General features: G+C 36.8%; 1 protein-coding gene across 2 annotated transcripts in view; it reads left to right on the top strand.

The window, feature by feature from the left end:
• Positions 1 to 14,736, top strand: part of SEMA3A (semaphorin 3A) — a 171,146-nt gene that overhangs the window by 31,509 nt on the left and 124,901 nt on the right. The window lies entirely within an intron of this gene.

Genomic DNA, 14,736 nt, shown 5'->3' with positions numbered 1-14,736 from the left:
TCAAGTTTTGAAGATTTCCAGGGATGGAGACGCCATAACCTCTGTGATTATCGTTCCAGTCAAGACCTTTTTCCTTATACCCCAGTCAGTATTTCCCTGTTGCAACTTGTGCATGTTACCTCTTGTCTTTTCACTGTTCACTTGTGGCAAGAGTCTGGGTCTCTCTTATTTATAATCCCACAATAGGTAATTGAAGACAACAATTAGATCAAGTCTTAGCCATCTCTTTTTTCCATAGACGTTACTTGCTCAGGTACAGTAAATTCTTGTCTTGTGATGCTGTGTCAGCCTAAAATGGCACTCAGCATTGTGATTCCCCATGGTTCAGGTCAAGCACAACTTCAGGATTTTTTGCTTCATGTCATGGAGATATTCCACAATTAGGATATTACAAAGAAGCTTTAAAACATTTATTTCCATTTTGAAACCCTTCTGCATTGCCTAAAAAAAATTACCGAGAATGAGACTCAGGTTCTATTATTTATTAGAGTTGCAGCTAGATCTTTGCATGAAGGAAAAAGCACAGTGTAATTAGTATTATTAGCTGTGAAAATAATATGAATAATGAATAATGTGGATATATTATTCATATTATTCATTATTAATTTTATAATATAAATAATACGAATAATATGAAATAATGTTTACTAAATTGGTCTCTAATACACCTGGACAATAAATTATGCTTACTTTCTCTCACACAAATTGCTTATCTTCATATTTATACTCCATGGGTAGTGGTAGTGCAGATAAACATTTCAGTGAATCAAACTCTGGAGGGGAAGGGTTGGACACACTTAGAGTATTAACATTAGATAGTAATTGCTGGCATAGTTAAATGTGGTTTATTTAAATATAGCCACCAAATTATAATGGACTGTAATGCATGGAATGAATTGCACTCTTGTTATGTTCAGTGAATACTTAGCTATATCCTTTATGTAAACATCCTACTCACAGTAATCCAGTAAGGACATAAGGTAGAGTCTGTTTATTTTAAGAGGTAAACCACTCAGGATTATACAGGAATTAGGATGTACATGCAGATACAGAGGTTTCGGATGTGAGGAAACTACAGGTTGTCCATTTGCCTTTGCTTTTACTCCACAGTAAAATGTGGAGTATGTTCACTTAATTATAAACCAGTCCATATTCCTGATTTTCAGAAACATTTTAGTGTATATAAGCTAAATCAGGAGTTGAATGTTGTAGACTTCAGTAGGAGATGTGTGTGCACTAAGTTTTAAGACTAAAAAAAGTCATACACTTCATAGTAAATTCCTTATTATTTGAACTAATCAAATGTGCTGGTACTTCCTGTGATAAATCAATGGGTTTAGTTTCTCATAACCTTTAATACTTTGAACTGAAAATCTACATGCTGAGCATCCTGCTTCTTTCTATTTGGAATTTTTTGCCAACACAGTCACTTCTGGATACAAATCTGTGGAATGAAGCCTGGGCTACCACTACCACTGGGTCTGAATTTCAGAGAGAGAGCCTTCCACTCCTCACATGACTGGAGGATCCAGCAGCCCATTTCATACGGGAACTGCAGCAGTCCCATGCAACATTTGATTACACAGTTTTTGTCTGTTATTTCTAAGGGACTTCTGTCTCCCTTGATGCAAAGGACGGGGCTGGGTAAAGCAGCAAGGTGAGATCAGAGGTGCTGCATCATTTATTGCAGAATCTAATATCTGTGTGATGAGTGAGGAATGGGACAAAAAGATTAAGGTACTCCTCTCTTGGATATCTTGCTGCTTTATCGTTCCTGGGTGCTGCATGCTAGATGGTCACTGAGAGCTCACAGTTTTTAATTTCTGTCTAGCTACCCTCCCTGTGAATCCACAGGCGCATTTCTGCACTTGGCAGAGTGTGGCATTGTAGTTTAAAATCATGTAACTCATCATGCTAAGTATTCTCAAAGGTCAGGGCTTGAGTCAAATCAAATGCCTAACATTTTATGGTACTTTTGTCTTATTTCTTCCTGTGTCTGCATAAATAAAGAATCATAACGGCTTCTATTCCATTCAGTCAAGTTTCTGGCTCAGATTTTTGCTAAAGGAAAGATGAAAAGCAATTTAATAATTCTCTCTTCCAGACCAGCATTTGAAGGCTATGTAGTCATTGGGGCAAACACTAAAAAAGCTCAAAAAGAAAGATAAATGTGATGTTCTGTCCATCCTGCACACTGAACAAAGTAAGGATAGCATCTGAAAACTATACAAATTAATGTATGTTATGGCAATTAATGAATACCTACAATTAAAATACTTCAATCCAGTTTAATGTTGGTATCTCTTTTGCAGAATGAAATGGGATTTGATTCATTTAATTTAAGTTCTTAAATTTAGGCACACTTGATCTCTTCCTGGAGATCCTTAGGGGCACTTCCACTGACCTATATAACACTTATTTTAGGCAAACCGCTTCATGACATAGCTAAAGCTTAGGCTCAGATCAGATATCCAAGATAGATGTAGAGCATATCATCCATTATTTTAGCATTATTCTGAAACAGAGTTCTCCAATAACATGGGGGATAGTAGGACAGTCATATGAAATGCATCAACCAACACCAAATCCTACCTCCCAAAACCTACTCTCAACTCACATGAGCTAGACTAAGGCAAAATAGAAAACTCCCACTGCTTATATTTTCACTACCGACATCATTGCAACGCATGTTGGATTGAACATTTAATCACAAGATAAGAAATGTATTTAGACCACTGTGCATAAGAGTATTACCTAGTGACATCCATTGGGACCCTGTGTTTTAGCTTAAAGTGCATACTTTTTAAAAAATGTTTCTGAGGTTATAAGGGTAAATGTTTTGGAGGAAGTTCCTGAAAACACAAGTCCTATAGGAACCATACCCTTAATCCATTGGCTTGATTCAGTTTTCACCACAATCAGTAAAATCCCCCTGCCTTTGCTTGGCTTTGGATTAGACCTCAGGGGTCATGAACTGGTTAAACTAAGCAGTGGAGCAGATGCAGGCTTCCTCAACTTGTGGACCTTTCTACCAGATTTGTGATCAAACTTGTTAGCATCTGAATCTCAGGAGTGCTCTCTGGAATATACATCTGCAGAAACGAGCATATACAGCAAATGTGTAAATTATTGTCTTAAATCTCAAAGTTTATACTTCTAAAAAGGGCAACAGCAATTTTTCTTTTAGGGAACTGGGTACTACATTCGTATATACCTTCAAGTTTGAAGACCTCTTCTGTGGGGTGTTTATGCACTTATTCAGCTGTCGTACTACAGTTTAATTAAGCAATATGCCACTTCAGCTGCAGTCAGCCACTATGGTCAGGGTACTTTTCCTCTGACCACCGTGGAGAGTTGGCTGTTCTCATTTCATTTGTTCAAATTAATGTGTTAACTCCCTCTGAGGAGGTAAGTAGTGTGTCACAGCTTGAGGCAGGACCTCTGTACACGAATCCTTTTAGTTCATAGCAGGGTTCAGGCATGCAAATGTTGACATTTTGAAATTGTTTCCCCAGTAGGTCAAATTAGTATTAGTGTCTACAAAAGGAAAACACATCTACCCTGATGCCTTTCATAATTAGACTAACTAGAAATAAATGCAAGTGTTTGCCATTATATTAGAAGCCACGTCCGCTGCTGCTGGAATTACATTTGCTTAAGGAAAAAATAAAAGACAAGAACATACTTTATCCTGAATATGTATGCAGTGGTACAGGAAACAGAAATGGTTACAATAACTTCTGAAAACGTTGGAAAAGTAGTGCATTAGTTGTACACCGATTGGTATTGCTCCATGGAGGCTCAGGATTCACTGATTTCAAGACTGTGAGAGATCCATTTTTGAAGATTTTCCAATATGTATGTGTCAATAGGAAACCTCTTCATCATCAGGATAAGGAGTCATTTTCCCAGCTATTTTAGAAGTATGAATGTAGTCTGCAACAGAACATCATGATGCTGCTTTGTAATGTTTTTCTTGGGTATTACTTGGTCTTCAAACACTATAAACATGTAGAAACTTTATTGCAATGTTAGTTTATTCCAGATTTAATCACAATCCTGCTAGATGATAAGAAGTTTTAGAGACATACTTAGTACACTTCAGTTTAAGACTTTAAGTTATATCCACATCTGCTGTAAATTAATTTGGATTTACTGAAAGCAATAGAGAAAGAGTTATACCAGTTTCTATCAGCTGAAATCTGGCTCTTCAGAATTTATTTGGAACCACCCAGTGTTGCTTTAATTTGGAAACACTGAATCAGTGTCCTGTTCAATTTTAGGTGAATTGCAATTTTAAAATATTATTTTCAAGTGTTTTTTTGACAAATCTCTGGAGTATACCATTGACCACAATATGTGTGACCATCAAGGAAAAATGTGAGTTCTCCTTTAACTTTCTGTGGGGGTTTTGTGTGAATGTTCCTCATCTGTCAACAGTGACTCATGGTATCTTGGATCAATGTGGGCATTTGGAAGCCTGTGTGGCAGTTGACATACATATACACTTGAATATTGCACCCGAAGGAGCATTCTTTTGGAGGGAAATTAGCAGAATAACTGGCAGAACTGCTGAGAATGAATAATATCATTGGGTTTGGGAGGGTAAGTGGAAATTGCCCTGCCTTTTTACCCAAAACATTCCAATTTTTAATGTGTCCTTTACATAAACCAAACTTACACTGAGGCTACACAAACTGCGTAAGCAATTCATTAAACTCATTGTGCAGGCATGGCAGTTTGGTGCCAGTGGAGAATGTTTCCTGAATTCAGGTGAAAAATGGTCCTGTTTTAAATCACTCAAAGTTCAAAGAAATGCAGAGTGTGAAACAATGAACCAAATTAAAATTTGCAGTACATTTTGCAGAAATTGTTACATTTTGGTAATTCTCATTTTACATAATAAAGAAAAGAAAGCAAACCCTGCTTTCCATTTCAGTGTGCCTGGGTCTTTTCATTAATACCTTCAGTCCACAGGTCATCCTCTAAAGTCCTCTGTTCTGACAGGGATGAAGTAAATGATATCAATGTGATCTCTGATCTCTGTCTTGGTAAGAAGAGTGCAGTTTTTTGTGGCTTGAGCAAAAAATGATATACTGATTCTCATTGATATTCCACTGGAGCCTCAGAAACATAAAACTTTCATTATTCCTCTTCCCCGATGCAAAATTCCACTGAACTTTATTCCTGATGCTAACACTGAGGATAATGATGCTATTGTGTTGATGCAATGAATAAACTATCATTTATTTAGATTGACAGGACACCTAGGATCAGTGGTGTGGACTAGACCTCCTTTTGCTAGTATAAAGAGAGAGGCAAAGAATAAAAGAATATTAACTGGGAACAGATTAAATTTTAGCATGGTAGGTGGTCACAACGGTCGTCCCCCCCCCCCGTTAATTTAATTGAACAAAATACTGCTTATTTTTGTTACTTTTGGAACAGTATTTTCACTTTTGCATTTGTAATTTGTATGCATGTCACCTCTCTCTTACTGACATTTACTGCATAAGATGGGAGGAGATGTGGCTGGACGTGCTGCAGTTTGGCCATTTCAGCGGAGAGCATCCACCAGGCACCTGCTACGAGCTGGTTCAGGTGGGACTGGCCAAGTATGCTTGGAGTCAAAACATCCTGAAGTTACTTTCAATTATCTTTGAATCCCCTTCTGAGGCTGCTCTACATAGAGCCTGATGCACCAGGTGATTTGGTGTTCAAACAAATCCAACTATATTTACGTTGACATGTCTTTAAGCAAATGAACTTGTGCTCTGAGGTCAAGAACCACAAAGCTGTATCCAAATCTTGTCATGCATTAAGCCCAGACAGACAGCAGGTGCTACCTGAGTGCTGATAATCCACTCACTTTCCCTCTTCCATCTCTACTGGAAATTGCTGATGGGTGTTTCTGGTGTTCACTTAAAAGATCAAATATGGACAAGTTATTTCAAAACAAAGGTTTTTAGAAGGAATTAGAGGTTGAAATGCTGTTACAGAAGATGGATTCAATTAGCGTGAAATGATGCTGTTTGCAAATACTTCCACTCACCCAGGGAGGCCACAAAAGCTTTGAGGAGAGGAGACAGAGTGGGAGGAGGATGGGTTAGTGAGGCCCCATTAGTAGCCACAGAGCATGGTCCAGGTGAGAAGGGAGTGGCAGCATTTCATGTCTTGCATCTTCATTTTTCTTCTCAAGACTCAAGTTGTGGCTGCAATTTTATCCACATGTGACTAGGAGGGAAATATTCTGTCTCCAACCACAGCCAAAGCAAACACATAATATGGGGTTTCCACAATAGGGATTCTCCATAATAGGAGAAGATAATAGGGTTAGGTCAATCAGATAGTAATAATTCCCCAGAATACTCTCTAAGCCTTCTGTAATGTGGATTTCAGGAACCTGATGAGCTAGAGGCTGTGTCTCTAAATTTAATAGCCTTTTAAGGATTTCTTTATTTTGTTCTTATCACTTTGCCCCTTGAAACTATAAACAATTTTAGCATTTACAACAGCCCAGGTCAAGAATTTCCATGGCTTAACTGTGTGTTGTGTGAAGTGGATTAATACATTTTTGAGATTTTAAACTAGTTAAAGCACTTCACACTATAATTTCTTGGTGTTATCAGAATTACAGTTCAAAGTTTCCTTGCATGTCATGGAATTTTAGATAGAAATGCATTCCTCCCAGTCCCTTTAGAGTATGCCCAGGATCCAGAAAATTAATGTAAAGACTGTATTTAAGGTTTATTTTCCATTTTAAATCTAGCAGTTAATTAGATAGTTCCCCATTTGAGTGTGTAATAATTACAAAACCACTGAAAGTAGAACTAGTTTAGTTTGTGTAACCTGAAAGAAGTTTACAGCTTTGATTACAGAACCACATCGAACATGAGAAAAATTCTCTTTGAGTTGAAAAACGGTATTGGGGGCTTTGCTGCTGTTTGATTATTAATTATGTTTATGACATTGGAATGGAAGAACTGGAAATTCTTTTTTGATGTACAGAACCTAACCTATCACAATATAGGTGTAGTTGGAAACATTTGATAAATAGTGATAACTAATTTGATGTAACATTTAATCTAAAGAACACTGAATATACTCCACATATGCAGAACCACAGGAATCATAGTCTTTTATCCATGGTGTAACTTCATTGATTTTCATTAGGGTAAATTAAGAGCGAAATTGTGCATCATCACTTACTCTATTTTGGCACTGAATTCTGTGCAAGGGAGAGTCAGTGGTTAGAAGAAGTTTCTCCCTTATTTTGTTGCAGTTAAAGTGCATTAGCAGAGTTGTGTCTGTCTGTACGTGAGCTACACAGACTAACTGCAATCAGTGCTTTCAGTCCCTGGCTGGAATTCATTCAAAGTCTCCCTCATGGATCAGAAGAAACAAGAACTATCAGAATAAAGAAGGATGTAAATCCAAGCATGAATTTTACTCATCCGTTCTACTAATGTAAAAAGACAATTCCTTGAAGTGCTGGATATGTGTTTGAAGTGAAGGATGGGTTCCATTCTGCGAAAACAAATTTTAACAGAAGGAGTGTTGATAGCTATGTCTGAAGTTGAAAATATGAGGTCACTGATTTGTACCCATATAAGAAAAGCTGGACACAGTCCATCTAAGCCAGCTGCTGTATAAAATATAATGATTTACCTACAAGTAGAACTACCAGAACTACCCCAAAGTCTATTTGCATCTTATTAATCACAGGACCTTGAAGACTTGTTAGACAGATAGACACAAGAGTTTAATACATGATTTTCAAGCATAGAAATACCTTTCTCTGAAGCAGGTCAAATGGATTTTTCATCATAAATCTGTCTGTGAAGTTCTGAAAATTCAAGTACTACTTATTCTATTTTTCTGTTTTGTATATGCAGCTAAATTTCCAGGGAAGCTTCCTAACCCTATTGTGCATATTAAATAATTCACCTTAGTAAATAATTTTTGCAGTTTTATATTGTCAGTTCATTAATTTGAAAAAAAAAAACAAAAAACAAAAAACAACAAAACAACAAAAAGTACATCAAAGAAGTAATTGTTTAATTTCAGACCAAGTCTACCTCTGCTGGATATTCCCCTACATCACAGTATTTTAAGCTGTAGAGATACACTCTGTTTTGCAACCTCTTACATCAGTGAAAGAGTTCGCACCCTCACTCACTAATGGCTGACCCACTGCAGGTTACCCTCAGTCTCACACTGTCTCAAATTTGACATCTCAATCCTTCACAGACCTACCCCACAAGTCTCACCAAGAGTCAGTGGTAACTTGGTTGTCAAATACCAAAGTCACACTTGAAAATAAAACAACTGGGTTTTTGAAAATTTCCCCTGATATCCCTAACAAACTTAGCACCTCATACTTATTAATTCTTTTAAATGAGCTCAGTGGGTTTTGAAGTACATTCATTTAGTACCTGAAATCAAGATTTCTTTAAGAGTTAGGAAAAAAATGAAAAGCTATTTTTACTGAAAAGTTGCCCTGAGAAGGGAATACACTTGCAGGAGGAAGGATTTTATTATCACAACTGTAACTCCAATACACATATTGACAACTGTTTTCTTTTGACTCCTAATTGTCCATAGAACGGGAATCATAAAGATGCTGACTGGGTTTTGGACTTTCAGGCTCAGTTGCTAGGAATTTAGAATAAAGGACAATGTTGTTAGAGATGATTAAGAAAAAAAAAATTAACTGAACTCAGTAGGTTAGCTTTTCAGAAAGGAGTTCTCTAAAACATCATGGTATTTTAAGTAGTTTGTTGCTTAATAGTCCACAAATATCTTGACAGGTTTTGACATTACCTGAACAGTTTTATTTTCACCTGAGAAGGTTTTTTTTTTTTTCCAGAAATAATGGTTCTCTGGAAGAGGAACTGACTTTAAAAGTAAATAAACAAACCTAATACTTCTCAGATTGTACTTCTGCAGAAACTAGCATGAGTTTGCACTGAGTATATTTGACTTTCGTTCATTATCATGATTACAACAAAGTATAGTCATATCCCCTGAACTAACTTCAGAGTCTCTTCCCTGCTTAGCCTGATGTAACACTCCAGTTATTCAACATGAGGCATCATCAAGGCAGAATTAGATGAGGAGCAAAATCAATTAATCTTTACTGGCCTCTTAGCCAGTGTTCTTAGACACTACAAGTACATAAGGGAGTTTTGGGCTAACTCGGGTATGTCTGTACTGCAGCATGGTCAGTAGTTTGAGTAAGTAGGTGTGCCTGTAGAGCAACAGTTCCTTTCCTGCTTCACTTTTGTTCTGGGGAGAAAAAAAAAAAAAAAAAAAAGTTCAGTTAATTGGAAATCTGTATCTTGCTTTCTTAGGGCACAGCCAGTGAGTAAAAACTGTGTTTCATGGTAAGTTTGGACCCAACATGTGGATAGGCCATGCAAAGGATAGGACAAAAGTCTTCCCATCTTGTTCCCACTTCCCACTTGGCTAAATTAAATACATTTGTACCCTGGGAAAAAACCTGTCTGTGCTGTTAGTCATTGAAAAGCTCTCTATGATAGGGTATTTAATGAGACAAGGATGGTACTGTTTATAGATAAGGTAATCCTTGAAGTGACAACTACACAAAATTTCCCTTTCTTGATAACCAGTACCGGTTCTGCTTGTTGAAGACTAACTTTCTAGCAGTCTCATACAAATAGTTGAGAATTGATGAACTGCTAACTAGATCTGATAACTGAGTTACTTAATGAATGGGATTTATCTGGCTGTTTACCTGTGCTAGCTTAGATGGTGCGATTTAGGGTTATGCAGTGCCACACTGAGCTAACCAAGCTTACTGAGGGTATATTACTCAAGGTAAAGGGCTGAATTAATATGCCTACAGTGTTTCTTCTATTTGAGTTATCATGTTTAGAAATCATTCTTATTAGCTCAGTATTTTGCCATATAATTTCACCACATTTTAGAAAACCTTGGGAGTTACCGATGTTGTCCTTGACAGCTGGGAGTTTATTGGTACAATACATCACTTCCATTATTTCTCCTGAGCATTCCTTATACCAGCAAAGATGTTACCTACTAAATCTTAAGACAGATAAATTTTCCCTTAGACAGATAACTACTTAGTAAAACCAGATCCTGGTATCTTTTTTTCCATCATATATTTCTGCCTGATTCATCACACACAAAAAAAATGCTATAGGCAATATTTATTGTCTGAGATTTTGTAACAACATTGTGCTTAAACACCTGTGAAGTTCACAGTTATGTGCCATAACCTTTCTCACAAAACCAAATTCATAATATGGAATGTTACATTAATTTTAGAAATACATGAAACCAAGCTTTACAAGTCTTTATTTAGCTCAGAGGTTAATATTTCCCATGTTTTGTAAGAAAAAAACTGAGTGATAGGGATAATCTGGATTAATTTTTGAAGACAAAAAGGACAAATAATGAAAATAATAAAGAGAAAACAGGTTGGCTTTTAAAATCTAAATGTTTTATGTCTTTGAAATATCATGTGACCCCTTCAATTATTCAAATCAAGAACACTTTAAGGACTGTCATGTAGCTAAATAGCGCTGACATTAATGAGCTAAAATCTTCTCTCAGTTTTACAGTATAAAAAACATATGCATCAGTATTTTGAAGTCAAAGGAGTCCATGCTTATGCCGGTGCAACTGAAACAAAACATTGGTGCAACATTCCTCCTTCCAAGTATCTGGTTTTAATCAAACTATACTCATGGCCCTCAAGTTTTCTTTTCTGCAGTGGAAGGTAGGCAGGAGTGTTTCATTTAAAATTCTTGGTTTACATCATGAGTGCACTAAAAACTGTATATCTTGTCGTAGCTACTCCTAATTGATAAATTGTAATGAAAACATAGTTCCCTGAGCTATGTTTCTGAAATACATGTTCTCTCAGAAACAGAAGTTTTACAGAAAAAAAAAAAAGGTTCTGTTTTTTTCTCTCCTTCCAATAGAGTTCAGTGAAACCAGGTGATTGGCAACTGTTATGATAAGGTAGATGAAGAGGATGAAAGCTAGGACTGATTGAACAGCTGTGAGAGGCTCTGTTCCAATTGTATTTTGATTACTGATAAGATAACCCTCCCTTTTCTGCCAGTGATTTATCTCATTCAAATTACAATAACACTGAATTGCCATCAACAACAAATGCTGTGTAGTTTCAAGTTTATCTGGCTCATAATGTAGTAAAAAACCAAAGGTGCTGATGACAAAAGTTTTCATGTTACATTTCTAAAAATGGATAAACACTTAAGTGCACCATGTGATCTCATATACTTTATAAAGCTATTTATGTTGCATTTCAGATAAAACTGATCCCTTTCTGATATTCTCAAGGAGCATAATTCTGAAATTATGTGAAAACATACGTTTTTTGAGGGGGGGCGTGATAATTTTTCTGTGTTTTTTTTTGTTCTGCGATATGAAATCAAAGGCTAATTGCTAAAAATAATATGGAAATATTAGAACAGTTTGGATGTTACTAACTAGCCTGACCAGTTAAAGATATAACAAAACACAAGTTTCTGATTTTTTTTTCTCAGATGAAATATTAAACAATGGATAAATTAACTATCCTTCATTTTAATTAATTACTTTGAAGGAGTTTGAATTATACCATAGACTGTAGCAATATTCTTATTTTTTTTTAGAGTGCCTGGCTGAACCATTCTCCTCACTAAGGGCTAGATCCTAAGGTCCCAGTGATGTCTGAGGTCCAGCTGAAAGAAATTAACTGAGGTATAAAGTAGTCAAATCCTGGGGTGAAAAAGAAAAGAAAAAAAAATTAAAGAAGTTATTCTTCAGTCCATTGGCCATGTTACTAAGCATTAAACTTGGATTGGGGCCATGCTCACCTGATTTCAGACACCTGACAAGCAGCCACCTGAGTTAGTTCCTGTCAGCTTTTAAATATATATAAATACCACACTGAAACATCCCGCTGTGTGCATTGTAGATGTTGCCTGTTTTGGGTGTGGAATGGACTCACAACAAATGTGGTGCATTTTCCCTGCTTATATCCCTAATTTTGTCAAATAAGCTCTGCAGGCTAATGCTTTGCAGGAAGCTGGCCTGATATCCTGCCAGTCCCTGCCTTTTCCTTAACTGTTTGTCAGGGTCAGACTTCGCCATCTACACTCAGAACAATAAAATGAGGAAGATGCAGGAGAGGTTGGAATTTAAAATATCTACTTATTTCCTTGCACAATAGAATTAATATCTTAGAATTCAGTGAATAATCATTCAAAGAGTGACTAATTTATACCCAGGATTATTTAAACAGATATACATGATGATATACAGAACAGGCACAATAAGCATCTGTGTAAGCAACAAATGCATGTGCAAACATGCGGCCACCTGATACTCTGTAGCCAAAGTAAAGGCCTGGCGAGAGAAGAAGGAAATGTTCTAGCATGATGCTGTGGGAGGAATTGCTCACAATTCAGCAGAATCCCTGTTTGATGCCATAATACACATTGACTCATCTTTTATCTACTGCTAGGAGATATACAGCAAGATCTTATCGTTGCTGGCAAAGGAATTTTGTGCAACCAGCAACCCACTCATTTGATTCACAAGCGTGTTATGACGAGCAGAACTGCCTGTATAATCCAGTCACTCTGCGGAGTCACCAGTAATGGGACAGGGCCACATCTGAATCCCAGTGAGGAAACTGGGAAACCTTTCCTCTGATTTTCCTAGAAATTGATATGGCCCTTTGATCCTTATCAACAAAAATAATCTTGGCTGGTATGTTATTGTGAAGTCTATAACAGGAACACAGGCCAAATCTCACAAATTTTCTACTTTGTTACACAGACAAACTCCCTCTCACTATAAAGATAGTTTGACTGGTAGCAGATAAGTAAAAAATAAGATGGTTTTCTTTTGTTATGTTCTCCTCGTGACAAAATCTGCTGAAGGAACACAGACATAAAACAAGGTTTACAGTAGAATACCAACCATGGGTAAAGCAAACCTCAGGATCTGCCTGACTGTATTCATCTTAGCTATAGCTGTGGTTTTCTGGCTTATTCCTTAATGAAAAAAAGTGTCATAAAAATAAACCAAATCTACATTCCTTGTGCGTGCGTATCTCCATGGATTTCACTGCAGGAATCTGCCCTCTTTGTGTATACATACCATTAAGTTGCAATTCCATTAGCAAATTAAATAACCATGTATGAAAAGGAAGGCAAGAGTTAGGGACTGGTTTTCTTCTGTAAATTTGCCAACTTGGTCTGGCAAAGTCAATGTTCTGACACGTCAGACTGAATCAACAGAAACATCAGTTAGTAGAAGAAAGATCATGCAGAGTCTACGGAAAGGCACAGTGAAAAAGGTCAAATACTTCAAGCTTGGACACTGGCAGAGAGACTAAGATGGAACAAGCAAATCAGGACTGGGAATTAAAGGTAGTTAAAGTAAAGTGGTTAGTAGGAGAATCTGGCCCACAAATCTTGATAAACTCAACCTCCAGCTGGTTTCAGTGATCATCACAAGTGAAAATTCATTATAATATGATGGGTTTTTAAGATATGGGACGTTTCAAAGTGTTAGTTTTGGTCACCTGCAACACTCTTAATAGATGTGGGAAGCAAACAGCAATAACAAAAGAAATGAAGTCTTTATTACCTTCAAAATATCACCACCCACTCTAAATCTACTTCATACAGCATTTTATAGACAATACTGCAGTCATAATGTGCAGTGGTTAGCTTTATAGGGTTCATTAATTCCTGGTCAAAACAACAGGCATGCCTACAGCTGAGGATGTGTCAAAAGGAAATAAGAAAATTCTCTCTGAGCAGTTACTGACGGAATGGTACTTGACTGCAACAACTAGTGGAGCAATGTTACGATCTTTGCAATAAAAATAACTGAATAAAGGATAGAGGAAGTAAAAAAATGACTTTAAGTACAGGCAACCATTACCTGTCTTCACAGATCATGGATATGCCAACCTTTAATAAGAACAACAACAAAAAAATGGAAAAGAGTTAGGGTATGCATAGTAGACAGTATTAATTTCATTGACTTATTGAAGACATTCATCATTTTCCTTTTGTCATTGCAATGCAATCTTTGTTGTAAATCTTTGTTTATTTTTGCACTGATCAGCCATGTACCTCGCCAGCATGACTGATGGACACTTACAGAATTGATGGATGTCAGTGCACTTCTGGGAGTGTGCCCTGTCACTTCGGTTTCTGTCGTTCTCTCGGCAATAGTCACTGGCTGGATACTGGAAAGACACTGTGCGCTAAACACTTTGAAACTAATGTATTTGAGGAAGTGGAATACTTAATTTGTATTGATTACACAAATGCCATTGCTTTGCTCTTCAACAGCCCTTCCCAGAATGTCATATGAAACCATTTTCATCACTGGAGGAATATATGTAAATTAGAATAAAAAGCTGAGGAACTGCAGAGATTATTTAGGTTTTCACCTCTTAGTTGTGATGTAACTCAATCCTAACTAAATTAGTAGTGAATGATAATCATCAGCACCCAAATGACATTTTTTCTCCTCAACCTGTATATTCAACTTGATTCTTGATTTCACATGATTTGAAACACACTGCTTGGAATGTGCTTAGGCCTAATCTTTTGGGCAACAGGCCCTGGAAACCTGTTCATCTCCTGCAAAAGTCAGTAACAGGACAATATGACAGACACTGGAGTAAAGCCCAGGAGAAGTGCCCTAATATTAAAG

The sequence above is a fragment of the Athene noctua genome, chromosome 3 (genome assembly GCF_965140245.1).
Source record: "Athene noctua chromosome 3, bAthNoc1.hap1.1, whole genome shotgun sequence".
Taxonomy (NCBI): domain Eukaryota; kingdom Metazoa; phylum Chordata; class Aves; order Strigiformes; family Strigidae; genus Athene; species Athene noctua.
Note: the sequence above shows the minus strand (reverse complement) of the source record. Positions and strands in the feature narration are given on the sequence as shown.